The 15,275-nt window shown below is 37.3% G+C and overlaps 1 pseudogene; it reads right to left on the reverse strand.

Annotated features, from left to right (window-relative positions):
- Positions 1-4,537: 4,537 nt before the first annotated feature.
- LOC122967537 lies at positions 4,538-5,345 on the reverse strand (annotated as a pseudogene).
- Positions 5,346-15,275: the final 9,930 nt, after the last annotated feature.

A 15,275-nucleotide genomic window follows, 5' to 3' on the forward strand; every position in this document is an offset into this window, starting at 1 on the left:
AGCTAAAGAAGAACTGTGGAGTGATGGGCTCAAGAACAGCACTGTACCAACCAGAAGGTAACAGACAAGTTCAGCGGCTAAATAGAGCACCACTGTAAAAACTGAAAATGCTCACTGAAAGGCAGAAGTCAAATTGGAAAGTCATTGCATTAACTCATTTATGCATACAGCAGTACTTGATGTGAAGTCATAGGCTCATCTCCTATTCAGGAGGTAACCAAAAGTACCACTTGGGAAGATTGCATCCACAAAGTCATCCATCAGGTGGGAAAATATATGCCAATGTATGAAGTACTGCCAGCGCAAGGTAAAGGGTGAGGAAGTTGAATTCTGCACTATAATCTCCGCTTACAGGGGCATAACATGCTTTCCATACAGGGATGCGGATAAGCAAAATCAACATTTGCAAGCCACTAGCCGGAAAAGTAATCGAGATCCGACCTGGACAACACAATGAAGTACATTGCATTCTTGATATTTGACCAGAAGACCTTCTTCAGGGCCTTCTACCAGTGCTCCTCCCTAGACACAACTAACCACGTTCTCATGTGGCTTTTAGTGATGCATTTTGGTTTGCTTTAATCTCTTCCTCTGTGAAAACGAAGGGGAAAATACAACGAGTTTACTAACTCATCCATTGATTTGGACCAGAGCAAACCAACTATAGGTTTTAAAACGCCCTAAATATCTTGTCTTTCTTTGCTCTTGCTGCACACCTTCTCAGTGATTAACATTTCAGACACACTCTCCATTTTCCTCTCTCACTCTTTCTCATCCCAGCTCCACATTTAAACCTGTTTTCACACAGAGGGGCCAAAGAGGATTCTCTTACAGGAATGCTGTTGAAAGATTAGAGGCTGTGACTGAAACAATCACAACCACAAAAAGCACGCCTCAACACTCCTTGTTCTCACCTCTTAACTTTCATACAAACTCCTCTCTAACTTCCTTTGCTGTGAGGTGAAAACACTATCTACCGGGTGTAACTGTCTGTTAGATTTTGCAGTGTGACTTCAAGTGTAATTCAACTTTGACTTACCAACCATGTACCTAAAATACGTAGTTTCAGGTACATGACAGATTTCATCTCAGTTATTATTCATTTCTTCATGACACTGTAAGATTATTTGGGTGTGCACTTGTCCAAAAGCCAGTTGATTTTTTCTTGTCTTTTCGTCTGCATCATCTGGCTAGAAGAGGGCATAAAATAAATTATGGGAAATACAGCATGAGCTCAATCATAGAATTCTTCTTTTCTATTCAACAACTCCAGCATCTCTCTATAATCATCTTAATATTTCCCTTACGTCTGCCGATTATAGATTCCTTGTTTTATAATACAAAACCCCAATCTTTTCAGGTGTGGTATGTTCTCCCATTTGCCCTCTTTCCTGATCACAACCCTTAGTGTCTCATTTTCCTTATTTCACTCTGCACTCAGCATTCATTTCAATTTCTCTTTCTAAAAGCACCATTTTCTCACAAATTCACAGCTAACACAGGCAGGTTCCAAAGCTGCCACAACAACATGCTGAGAGGATTTTAGAGGAAATGAGGTGAAATGATATGGAAAATAAGAAAATTGGTAAAAGTTGCAGATGATGAAAATGAAAATGACATTATAGTTCACTTCCCTTCTTAAGGCTACATCTACCTCCATTGCTACAAAGAAACAGGGAAGAAATATGCACACACACATACACAGATCAAAGCTTTGCTTTGCACAAACCACAAGTGGTTTTACATGAGATGATACTTAATATTGTGTTGACACCGCAACAAAATTCCAAAGACACTTGAAGCACTTCTTCTCATTACACTGCATCCGGATGACAGCTCGGATAGTTTTGCAAGTCTTCTTTAATGTCTGCACCAGTTCTGAAACTGTCAGACTAAGATTTTTTTTTTCAGCAGCTCCTTTTTTAAACCACAATTGGTGATGATCACAGCTGATGTTAACAGATAGGGCGCCATCAAAAGTCCCATTCAGTGTAGCCTATTTAAATCCTTTTGTCAGAGATAAAACGGAATACTGTCAGTGCTGGGAAAGAACAGTTGGTTTGAGGAGGGAAAGAGCATTAGCGAATCAAACCAAGCAGGGTCAGTGTTGTGGTGCTTGTTCATGTCGGAGGAAGCATGGTGTAATCACTTATCAGGAAATTGAGTTATTGTCGAGAAGGGGAACCGAGAGAGAATCATCTAATTAGAGAGTGGGAAATTTTCAGTTTTTTCTCTGCATTCAGAGACACGCATACACATTAACTGACCTTTTTGTGTGTTGTCAGCTTTCCTTTTATGTGCTTGGGGTCTAATAATGAATAATCAGGTTGCTGCATGTATTATTATTATGTAATTCTAGGACACGGAGAGAAAAAAATGTGTTAAGACTCAATATACACTGATGAATTCCATTACTTTAACAGAACAACAGATTCCGTTCTTGTTATCCATGAGTCTTAATTCAAATTTCTCTTACCTATTTCATTTGATGTCAGTAGCTTCCCAAAAGCAAATGACGTACAATAGGATGCTGCAACACTTTGCTCACAGGAGTATGGGCAATGGTACTTCTGTTCTTACTGTATCCTCAAATGGCCTCAAAGGAAAATGAATAATGAGCAGGAACTGTATTCAATTTATGGCAAAAATAATTTCAAAAGTCAACACAGAAGCTAGATTTTCCCATTAAGACCAGATGTATGAGTGATCAAGTATTCAATCAATATTTTTTAAGGCAGGGCTAAGAGGAGCAGTTCGATTCCATCAAATTTTATAAGAAAGTAATCCCTCTACTATGCAATGTGCTCACTTGCCTATTTCCTGAAATAATATGGTAAATTGCTTCAATTTATTGATGAACACAGTAATTATAATCGCAGTAATGACTCTGACAATTGGACTCGAGCAGTGTTTACCTCTTTAGCACATAAGGCACTATAGGAACATTGGAAAACCTCACTGCAGTGCTGTCTGTATAGTTCGCCTGCACAGAATTGATTTCCAATACATGCGTCAGCAGAGAGGGGGATTTGTGCCAGGCAGCATGCTGTTTAACTAGCAAGCAGCATGTCAGGCCTACCACAGATAGCTACAGTAGAGCAGGCAGTGAGGCTTAAAATGAGCACACAACAGTGTTTTGTTTTGTCTTCTGTGGAGAAATGTAGTGTCCTATGTCACTCCATACAATATGTTTCAGATGATTTGAATCAATTTAGGGAACCATTATGAAGCATTAAACTGATAACTGAGCACATGCAGTGCACATCAAGAGTATTTATCAGTGACTCTATTGCTAAATGTGATTATGAGTGTTTGTACACAGACTATCCTGACTAATATCTACTCAAATAATCTATACTCGCTTATACTCTGCAGGGCGGCGGGTGGCCTATCCCGGCTGGGTGAAAGGTGGCGTATGCAGGGCCTTTGCATATGGACAAACAACCATTCATGCATTTACTATGTTATATACACTTATCACATTTAAACTGCTTTTAATGATGGAGTTTTGTTCAGTTTTGTTCTTGAAGGAATTTTGCCTAAATATTGATCAATTAGTCAACTTTGGGAGCCCTCAGATCATGACTTTCTCAGTGTCCATGTCCATGGAAAGTGCAAACAGGATTTCCTGGTAATGTGATGTGAGCAATTATTTGTTGTATCAAAGTTTTCACAACTAAACAGTAAAACATAGGTTTGATATTACTGCCTTTTAGTAAAATTGAGATAAAATAATTGTAATTGTTGCACTATGCAATAGAGAGTTAATAATTTAAGTACATTTTGCTACTAACATTTATGTACTTTTACTTAAGTAGGATTTTTCATGCAGGACTTTTACTTGTAGTATTTTACTTGGAGTACTTTACTTGGAGTATTTTTACATTGCTGTATTGGTACTTTTACTTAAGTAAAGCATCTGAATAATTCTTCCACTCCTGCATGAATGTCTGCACAAAATTTCACGGAAATCCTCCAAATATTTGTTGAGATATTTCAGTCTGGACCATAGTGGTGAACGAACCAAGCAACCACCACTGCCAGCCCAGAGCCAGGCTGCTAGCGTGACTAAAAGGAATGTAAGGAATGTACTACCCCTCACTGCTCAACCAGTTTACAGCTGAAAGTCAGAACTTTAGCCTTGTTTACTGTTTAATTATAAGCCTAATGTAACAAACTGCTCATTATTTGTCCTGCTGACTTGAGATGGCCATAGGAACTGAATCAATGTAAGGAGAGGGTTTTCAGACAGCCTAAATGAAGCTGTTATTAAAATCATAAATAATGCATGGAACAGAATTTTTTTTAAATAAGTGTCATCTATGGATTTCTTATATATATATATATATATATATATATATATATATATATATATATATATATATATATACTGAAATAGCTACATTGTGACAGTAACAGATGTCTTACGAATGCTCTTGCATAATAGTTTTACAAAGAAGTTCTCAGTTCTTAAATGCAAAATTTCATAATTTATTCAATCTAATAAGAAAAGTTTGAAATCTGTGCTTCATGATCTGACAGCTCCCTCAGCTGCTCATGCAGGACTGATAGATGGGCACCATGTATTTGATGTTTATGAAGGCATCTTTCCCTCCATAGCACTCAAACATCTCCAGAATCTCCTGGATCAGGTCACAAATGCTCTTTTTTTCTCTCCCGCTGACTGTATACAATGCCATCTCCAGAGTTTATATTCATGTTCTTGAAGATTCTGAAAATGGGAAGGCTCTGTCTCTAGTAGGGCCGCAGAGCCTCTTCCACCTTGTCTCCAGACATCACCAGATGCTGCACCACTTTCAGGGTGATGGCTATCACCTGACAGTTCCTTGTGTTCAGGGCATTCCTGATGGGAATGATGAGCTGGGGGATGACGTGAAGGATCTTGGGGCCTCCGTGCTCCAGCAGGTCATGGACTCCCTGGTGTGCGAAGACCTCATACAGATGAACCGTTTCCCTTAAGCCATCAAAGAACAGAGGGAGGTAGTGGTGGTAGTCCAGCTTTTCAATCTCTACCTTCCATACAAGTGCAGTTGCGTGCTGGCTTATGCTGCAGTGCTATCGGTAACTCTCCACGCTCATAGAACGAAAGGTTGTTGGTTTGGAAGGGCGCTCCCGAAAAGCCCCTGCAGCCAGGGGACCCTCAACCATGACGTTCTTCCTGGTGGCCTTCACGGTGAAGCCTTGGGCTTTTAGCTCCTTCTTGTTCCTCAACATATCCACAGATCCTCTCTTGTTAAATATTGGGGCAAATCCAAACCGAAAACAAAGCAATCTCGCCAATTTGACTCTATGACTCTCAAAACATGATGCCTGTTGTTTTTTGTAGTGGTTGTTTAGTGGTTGCTATCACAAGGTGCTCTTGTTTTCCTATGAAGTCAGACATAAAAAGGCCATTTGGGGACATCAAGACATGCATGAACATTCTAAAAGTTTTATTATAATGCTGTTGTTAAGCCCCACCCGTTGGTTACTGTTGTTATGCTGGTTAAGTTTTTTTTTTTTTTCTGTATCTCAAGAACAAGAGCATACAGACAATCATAATACTGTTTGCATTGTACACTCAGTATAATTCAATATAGTTCAACAGTAAGTTTGGTAAGTTCTATTAGATCCTCCAGAATATCCTCTATACAAGATTGTACTGTACCATTTCATCGCACTGCATTTGGACAGACAGCTTTCTCTGTGAAAGCCACAACTCAGTGGAATGCCATACCTGATGATATGAAGAGCTGCAGTTCCATCAGTACGTTCAAAACCAAATTTAAAAAATCTGTGAAAAACTACTCAGCTCTGTAACCACTGACTCTACAATTTCTTCTCATGAATGCAAATAATCTTGCTTTTAATTAACAAGCTTACATTATTAATTTCTAGTTGACATTGTGGGTGTATGTGATGTGCGATTGTGTATTTTGTATTATGTGTCCTGTGTGTTTTTTGCTTTGTACTGTTCGTCATTGTTCTCTTATATGTTTTAATTGTGACCTGCTGAAGGGACTGCAGATGAAAATTAGCTATGAGCTAACTCTGGTGCAGTACATCAAATGGTAACATTTATGTTTAACAGTGCACATGGTCCCAATAAATACAATACAACAAACTCCAAAATGCCCATAAAATCAATCAACACCTCTCTAAAAAAGATTAAATAAAAACTGAACATTATAACCTTTATGTATAGGAATTATTGCAGGGCTACTGTATTATTCTGTGTTAGTTTTATCTAGGTGTACCTAATAAAATTGCAATATAATACGGTAGAAACAGTTTTTAGCACTACTAAGCAGTGATGAGGACTATTAAGAAATAAAACTAATGAATAATTACAGAGAAAATAAGAATAAATCATTAGAATAAATAAAAATAAATAAGAAGTTTGTGCTTCTAACCCAGGGATGACGCTAAGCTAAAATGCCATATTCAGATAAGTATCTCATGCAATATGCTGTTTTGTTTTGTGCTGCATAGGCCCAGTTTCTACGTCACAAAAGCTCCATTCTTTTCTCTTACTCTATCTGTGCTTAGTGAAGGATACCGTTATTGGTGACAGCGGTGTCTGGTACATATGCAGCCTCACTCAGACAGCATACAAAAGTGGGCCACTTCAGGCAATGATGCGGCACTGCTGGCCTTCTTCTGGCCTGGACAAAATGGATGTGAGCCTGAAATGGCCCACATGTAAAATAGCAAATATGGCCCAAATATCCGAAATCAAATGTGGACCTTTTTTTGGTAAAGATGCAGTGCTCTAAGCTATGTGTATTCTGGATGTGGGCCAGTTCTGGTTTATCTGGTTTGTTCTTGGTTGACATACAACTTGCTTATGTCCCAGATCTGGGAAACAGAGCGGACTGCCCAAGTGCCATCATCACGCGGTATGTGGGCCAGATGAAAGTGCTGAAAGTGTCGGGTGTGGGCTGGATCTGAGCCACGGCATTTTGCTATCTTGGCAGTTGCCCCCCTCCTCTTTTAATACATTCATTGTCACACCTGTAAAAATAAATGAATCATCAAGTACTGTAAACACTCACACCTGTAGTAGTTATTAGGGTTATCAGTAATTAAGTGTTTATAACACATTTAAGAAAGTTTGTATAATCTGAGATCTCTGTATATTTCAGCCCTTCTCTCTAATCATACTGTAATAACTGGGTGAAGCTTTTACAATGAGGTTTCAGGACAATATCAAACATTACAAGGACGTTCAATAATTCTATTATGAGATAATTAGAGGGTGTGGTTCTAATGTTGCTTTAGAAATAGTCTGTCTGTCTATTTATAATAAAAAATAAAAAAATAAAATAAAATAAATAAAATAAATAAATAAATAAATAAATGAATAAATAAATAAATAAAAAAAAATAAAAAAATAAAAAAAAAAAAATAATAATAATAATAATAATAATAATAACAATTTTACTTGTATCCCTAATAACATTTGAAATTTGCTAAAAAAAAAAAACCCTCAAACTTTTAATTCCAGGCTTTATAAAAGCCCTCCTCATGTTTGGGGCCTCAGCTGCTGGTGTAGACTTCCTACTCAGCCATTCTTTTACAATCTATATATTTGTTTTATCTGTGCAAAAACTGAAATGCAAAAATGACATGTTGTGGTTTTATGGGACGTTATGTGCCAGACTCTTTCTTGGCCAGGTGTACAGAATTCCTGGAGGCTTGTCATCACTATGAGGCTGCAAAACAACCAGCTGAGACAGTTTTTCACTTTGGTTTTTGTATGGATTAAAGGATAGGTTCAGGTTTTTTCAAGTCTGTCTCAATACAATACTGGTGCCATTATGTATGTGGAAATGGGTCTTAGTTGCTGCAACAATTAAACTCTCTGTACTGACCCCGAAGCTATTCTCTTGGAACAAGACTAAACTGTAATATAATTTTCTTCATAAGGAGAAAATTACATATGATTTGTGCAGCAACAAATCCCAGTTTGATTTAGACCACAACTTAGACTGGCAGTAAGAGCTGACATCTAATTGCAGTCTTAAGAATAGAACACATTTGTGGTTATTTGATACTGTTGTGGACTTTTACAGTATAGACATTACACAGTTTCACCTGGTTGGTCTGGATTAACATGTAACATTTGGTCTGTAAAATATTGTGTCTGTGAAAACCAAAAAATAAATAAATGTCATTAATGATCATCCCAATAAATTGCATGGATATGCTTGTGTCAAACCAACCTGAGCCATTGTTTTTATACCAGCATGTTTCCAATTATTTCCACCAGTTTTTAAATGTTTCACAGTAGTAACTGAAGATTTTCTTTTGATCCTCTTTCATAAGTGCTCCCTGCCTCCCTCAGTTAGTGTGAAGTAACTGGAAGCGGATCATGATAGTTCTTAGTGAGAGCCTGCTGCATGATGGCGTTCCCCAGAGACTTGGCCCACAACAGCAGCATGCGCTTTACTTTCCACACGTTCTGGAAACATTACAGAAAGTTTGCAAGGCACCTCATGAAGGTCTGCTCACTTCATAATGCAATTTATGGTGATAATAACACAAAATTATAAAATTCACAATATGGTTTATTCATTGAATGTGTAATTGGTGTAATTATTTGTTAAATGTGCTGTTGATATTGTTGGTGCATGGTGAGTCTTTGTGCTGGTGAATTGTCATTTTTCAAGGAACAAAATCAAAATTATTATTAATATTTGGAGATGCATCACTCATCACAATCACACTTCAATCAGACAGCTGCCAGCTCACTGAGCTTTGGCCAGTCTGTTGATGCAGACATGTCTAGCAAAGTATCTCTGTGAACGCCACCTTAGCACATTAGGTTTCAGCATAGAAGTTAATTAAATTATATTAATAGAATAATTTCTGACAGTATTTTAGCAGCTTGCTTTATTTGACCAGTTTCAAAGCATGATATGGATGCCACATTGTAGCACAGCAGCTCCAGTGAAAACCAACCTAAATAGCTGGATTTGTCTCAGCTTGTCTTTGAGGCATAAAACTGGCGTTCCAACATTCTTTTGATTTCATCTCAGCTGGATGTGCACGGGTGAGCCTCTGTTATATTTTAACATACAGAGTTTTCAAATGGGAAAACATTTTGTGTTATTGCTTGTTACCATGACAGTGTTTTCATCAGCATTTGATCACTTTTTCACTTTTGTTTTTTCACTCACAAACTGCAGTAATTGACACTGAACTATATATATATGTATATATATGTGTGGGTGTGTGTGTGTGTGTGTGTGTGTGTGTATGTGTGTGTGTGTGTGTATTGTATTTATTGGGACCGTGTACACTGTTAAACATAAATGTTAACATTTGATGTACTGCACCAGATTTAGCTTAAGGCTAATTTTCATTTGCAGTCCCTTACGGTTAAAACATATAACAGCACAATAACAAACAGAACAAAAAACACACAGGATACATTATACAAAATACAAAGCTACACACAATAGCACATCACATACACCCACAATGTAAACCAGAAATTAATAATGTAAGCTTGTCAAATTAAAAGCAAGATTATTTGCATTCATGAGAAGACCATGAGATGAAATTTAGATTCAGTGGTTACAGAGCTGAGTAATGAGTTGACGAGGAATGCGACAGTGTTGTTATTCCCCCGAGTGTGACGAACATTTTTATGTTTTAAGGGCAGTATTTTCATGGATTGCAGTGTTCTGTAGATTGCCTTGTGCAAGAAGCTGAGCACATTACATGAAGCCAACAAGGAGTGATTTTGAGTATGTGCACTACTACTGTGCTGTTGTGAAGATACAACACTCCGTAAGTTGGGTTGATGCTAGCATATTAAGTATAGGATGAGTCTTAATGTCAGAGTTTCTAAGTACAGGTGTGAACATGGTTAGAGTCAGGATTAATCACATCATGATCTGGATATGGATCTGATTCCATGGTTCATACTGTATGAAAAGAGTGGAAGATAAGATAGTGCCTTTGGTTGCAAAAGTTTACACAGCAAAAAAAGTGTTTTTGTAGAAGGACTTAATTTTTACTTTGAACACTATACAGTGACAGCTGTATGAAGCCACAACAAGGTATATTTGATATACTGGGCCTTGTTTATCTTGTGTGAGAATTATTTGGGAAGAATTTGAAACAGCAGAGCCCTTCAGCAGATTTATCTAACTGTCTTTCTGGAAATTTGTGTGATTCATGATTCTGTGAGATTTCTGTCCGTATGCTTTTTAAAGTGGTTGTGTCCAGTGGATCGCTCTGTGTACCCTGCCGATCATTTACCACACAGCGATACTGTGTGGTTTGTACTGTACGTGATGTCATGGACATGCTCTGTGCCACATTACTTTGCAAGTCACTAAGATGTACATGTTCACAGTAATGTCTCAGTGTTGTCTCACTGCCTTTCGGTTTATTTGTTTTGTATAAGTGTGAAATATTTTGTCAGAGGGGAAGCTTTATTGTTTCATTCTTATCTAATTTTGTCAATGGCTGGTTTTACCAAAAGTCATCATTACTTGGAGCAAAAAAAAGAAGTCAGTCAGATTTTCATGTCTCTTTTGCATTTCTCTTACGTTCTTTTGTTGTATTTTTTTATGTTACTGTGCTGATGTTAACCATGTCAGCAATTTTGTTCTTGGCTGTTTTTCCTGCAAAGTGCAAACAACAGGACTATAAGATAGAATATAACATCTGTAGGGCAAAAACAGGCAGAACAGGCAGAATAAAACCTATGGGTACATGCTGCTTTTGTAATGAGAAAATCAGTCTTGGATTTTTAGGGAGCTTGGAGTTTGACTGCTGATATGCATTTTTTTTTTTTGTCCAGGGTGGCCTGACGCCACAACATCACTTTGAACAGCTTAAAGGTTTGTTGAAGCTGCAACAGTGCCAAACCTTATCCTACATTTTGACCTCATGCCAATTCCTAACAGTAAATAGTAGCACACAAAAACCAAAAAACACATTTCTGTGATTGATGTTTTTGTAAAACATATATTTCATAAATTCACAAAATACTTGAACATGCTGACAGGAAATGCTAAGCATTTAAGCCAAGAACAAGGAAACCTCTGGATGTTTATGCCTGAGAAGTACTCATGCCAATCTACCACCCACATGCTGTCTTTATGATACATTAATGCTGGTATTGTATGTGTGTGATGTGTATCACAGGTTTGACATCAAACAACTTTCTTTTGGAGGCTGATGACGGTTGGGGTTAGGGTTAGGGGGTTAGGGGTTAGGGGTTAGGGGTTAGGCTACAAAAGCATAGACTTGGGTGAGGGCACTTAGTTAATTACTCAGCAGCTCTCCATGGCATCCTCAAGGTGTCACTGTGTTCATGTTTATCAAAAGCTTCATCACAAGACCTTTTGGAGAGAATGGCATGACCTGCAACACGGACATGATCCCTCACTGGCTTCCCATCCACCAGAACTGCCAAAGGTATTTGCAGCAGTTGTGGTTTGATGAAATAGATACAACTCTCATGCATGTACAGCAGCAGGTAAACCATACACCAGGTGTTTCCCTGGCTCCATGTGTCTTTTCTCCACCACTGGCCCTGTCGCCTACAGTAGTCACTAGCCTACATCAAATTTGTGGCTGACACAAAATGTTTAAGTCAGCATGACTGTAATTAGTAACAATATGTACAACTTATTAGTGTGATTACAACAAATAACAGTATTATAATATTCTATAATACTGTAATAACTGCATAAACAACAAGCATTTATGGTGAAACTGTGGTGAAACTCACACACACTCAGACATGATGGCATACTATTACTTACGGTTAATACCTTCAAAACAAATGATCATGAAATGCTCATGTTCATTGTTCTATAATGGTCAAAGTTAGAAACTATAACATCAGTTATTTGTCTGCACAAAGACAGAAAGCATCAAAGTCCCCCTCCTCTCAAAAATATGTTTTTCTTCTTGTTCCTTCAGCTGGATGTTTGAGCTTCACTGTGCAGAATGATGTATGTGCAGAGTTTGACACTAGGAGGCTGTTTTTTACACTCATCTGCTGAAAGCATAAAGTTTTTCTGTGCTAACTGAAAATCTGATTTTAAGGGGTGAGCCTGTGAGTATTATTTCTGACACCACAACTAGTTTGGAGTCAATCGTTGTCAAATTTACAACTTATGCAAGTGTGATGTGGAAACTTGAAGCCTTTAGAGCACATACACTGGAAACCAAATTTAAAGTGAAGTAGGAGATATGTTGTGTCCAACAGTTAAACTTTTTGAATGAAATATATTCGCATATTCAAAGATTCTGAGTTTTTAATGAGGGAGAAAGAGTAAATGTAATTTTGAAGATTTTAAAGTGGTAATTATACTTTTTTGTGGAAAAAACGTATCAGGCACCCATTATTGTTCCAAGCAGAGTATTTTTGTCTTAATACATGTCTTTAAATATAACCTGCATTTTGTCGAATTCTTAAAAATTAATTTCATGTCAAACTCCTAAAATGTTGAACAGCTGTGTTGAACAATAGAAAAACATTAACTTCTCAAACTGGGTCAGCCTTGGTACTAAAATATGCACTAACAGCACCATAGCCGCACCCCATGGCGAACAAATGACACGGTTTTAAACTTTCAAATAACATACAATGTGTACACTAAAGTCAGGTTTTATATGCAGTTGTAAAGCCAAGCACTGCCATTGGCACATGTGTGTCTTAATAGCACGTGGCTATTTCAAACTTGCTCACATCTTCGGAAAGGTGCGGATGTTCCAGCAATTGAAGAGGGGTTCTAATGAGCAGTAACAAGGTGATCAAAAATGTGATATGTGCTTCTGTTTATTAATCTTTGACACATAATTTTATGAATAACATGCGATTTAAAAATAAAACTGTCATTCATTTGATTTTTCTTTCGATTGCCATGATCTTGCCATAATTTGTTACAGAAGCCCGACCATTTATTTATGGGTGTGACTGATGACGGCAAAGGTTTTGTCATTCTTAGAGTTTTGTTGTTAGTTTGGTTTTTGCTAAAGGATGAAGCTTGGCCAGCTGCTAACTTGGCCCAGGTCAGTGTTTTACTTGAAACTGCTGAGACCAGCCTAGGCTGACAGTGTGATGCTAGACCACACCTGTGTTTAGTGGTCAAGACCTTTAACTACAGTAAACAAGAAGCTCAAGTTAAAAGCAGTTTTGTTCATATTGTGCAGTGGTAGTAAGTAACTAAGTACATTTACTCAAGTACTGCACTTCAGTACATTTTTGAGGTACTTGTATTTTACTTGAGTATTTCCATTTTATGCTACTTTATACTTATATGCGACTTTACACTACATTTCAAACAAGTTCCACCTCCAGCAGCTACAACAGTAACATGCTGCTTACACACTGATGCTTCAGTATTAATAATCTAATGATGTCATATATAATAATATATCAGTAAGAGGGAGCAAACCACTACTTTTACTTTAATACTTTGAGTACATTTTGCTGCTAATACTTATGTACTTTTACTTAAGTAGGATTTTTCATGCAGGACTTTTACTTGCAATGGAGTATTTTAACATTGCTGTATTGGTACTTTTACTTAAGTAAAGGATCTGAATACTTCTTCCACCACTGTGACGGACATTTATTTATATGTAAAAATATTGCACTGCGGGTTTAATTGGATAGTTTCATTGAGATTGAGATATACTTTTCAAAAGAGACCAAGAGACAAGAAATAATCAGACAACCACACCACCAGAATACAGACACAACACAAATAAGGCCAGACAAGAATAAATACTGAATGAGTGCTATAGTTACAAGATTTAAACGTGTGAAGAGATGTGAGGGAGTTTGGAATTTTCAGCAGTAGAGATTTGTAGATGAATATCATGAGATGATTATTCCTTCTTGTCTGTAAGGAAGTTCATCCAACCTTGTAATAAAGAGAGCAATGAAAGTATGAAATTTTCATTAGTGATAAAGCGTAATGCACTGTGATAAAAAGTGTTTAGCTGCTAAATTAATGATGGAATAGCATGACAGTACACAATCTCCATAAAGTGAACACATTAAAGTTGACAGTTGACTGGTTTTACAGTTTAAAGAAGACAAACTGTCTTTAATTCTATACAGGAAGCATAGTTTAAATGTTGAATTTGACAGTCAAATTATCAAGCTAAATTCCAAAGTATTTGTATGGTTCAGAAAGAGTGATATAGGTATGGGCTGGAGAATTCTTGATCTTTTCTGCATTTAAAAGAAGTGCATAATTAAGTGGTAATCGGAAAGCTTCAAAGGCAGAATAAAGACGAGTCAGAGCCCAGGCTGTGGTGGAGCCCAAGACATATAAAATTGTATCATCTGCAAAAAAAGATTATTGGAAGACTGATGTTTTCAAGTATAATGTAAATAGTAATGTTTGTGTGTAAAAAAATGAATTCAACAATGCTCCCTGTTGCAGTACAACATCTTCTCAAATGCCATTCTTTGCTCCCATGGTGCTTTGCTGTTTTAAGTAACCAACCCTTTTGCCTCAAATGCTTTTTCCTCCCTCCCTCTTGTAGTACGCTCTCTCTCCCTGCTTGTTATCCTGATTACCACCACAGCATCAAAATACTGCAAATACTGGCCTGAAAACTGCTGCTGTCATGTTATAAATTAGGGAGGTTTGTGCCTACAAGGAAAGATCAAACTGGATGAATAAGCAAGATACGTCACCAAACCAAAGTATTTGCAACATTGTAGGATGTGTTTAAATGGCTGGAACACATTTAGAACTATATTTAAGTCCCAGTGTTAGTTTTACCCTGTCCTGATCTATGTCAAAATGTAAGTGACAGATTGCCATGAACACATGACTAAATGTGTTATTCATTTTTTTCTCTGTTTCATACCATAGAGACACCATATATGTACAGGAGGCAGTTGTTATTGACAGATGGCTGAAAGTTTACCAAATATCCTCAGTTTATGTTATGCTCTGTTGATGGTATGAATCACATTTTAAATGTTTCGTAAATCTGTTAACAGGAAAGTAAATGGCCATCCTTTCTCCCCTTGTATGTATTCCCAACAAATTATCACATTTTAAAGGAGGCTGTCAAACAGAATGCCATTTCTTTCCATTTGACAGCACATGCTCCTTAACAGTGTTTCTTTGTTCATGTAAATAAAACACTATGTTTCATGGCTGTTTACTGATATGCAATAATTGTCTTGTAGACAGGGCCTCTGTTATTCTGTGCTGAGTGGATAAATCAGTGTTGGGATGGTGTCATCCATCATTCTCATGTTAAAAAAGTCTTTA

This window comes from Thunnus albacares, chromosome 17 (assembly GCF_914725855.1).
Source record: "Thunnus albacares chromosome 17, fThuAlb1.1, whole genome shotgun sequence".
Classification (NCBI taxonomy): domain Eukaryota; kingdom Metazoa; phylum Chordata; class Actinopteri; order Scombriformes; family Scombridae; genus Thunnus; species Thunnus albacares.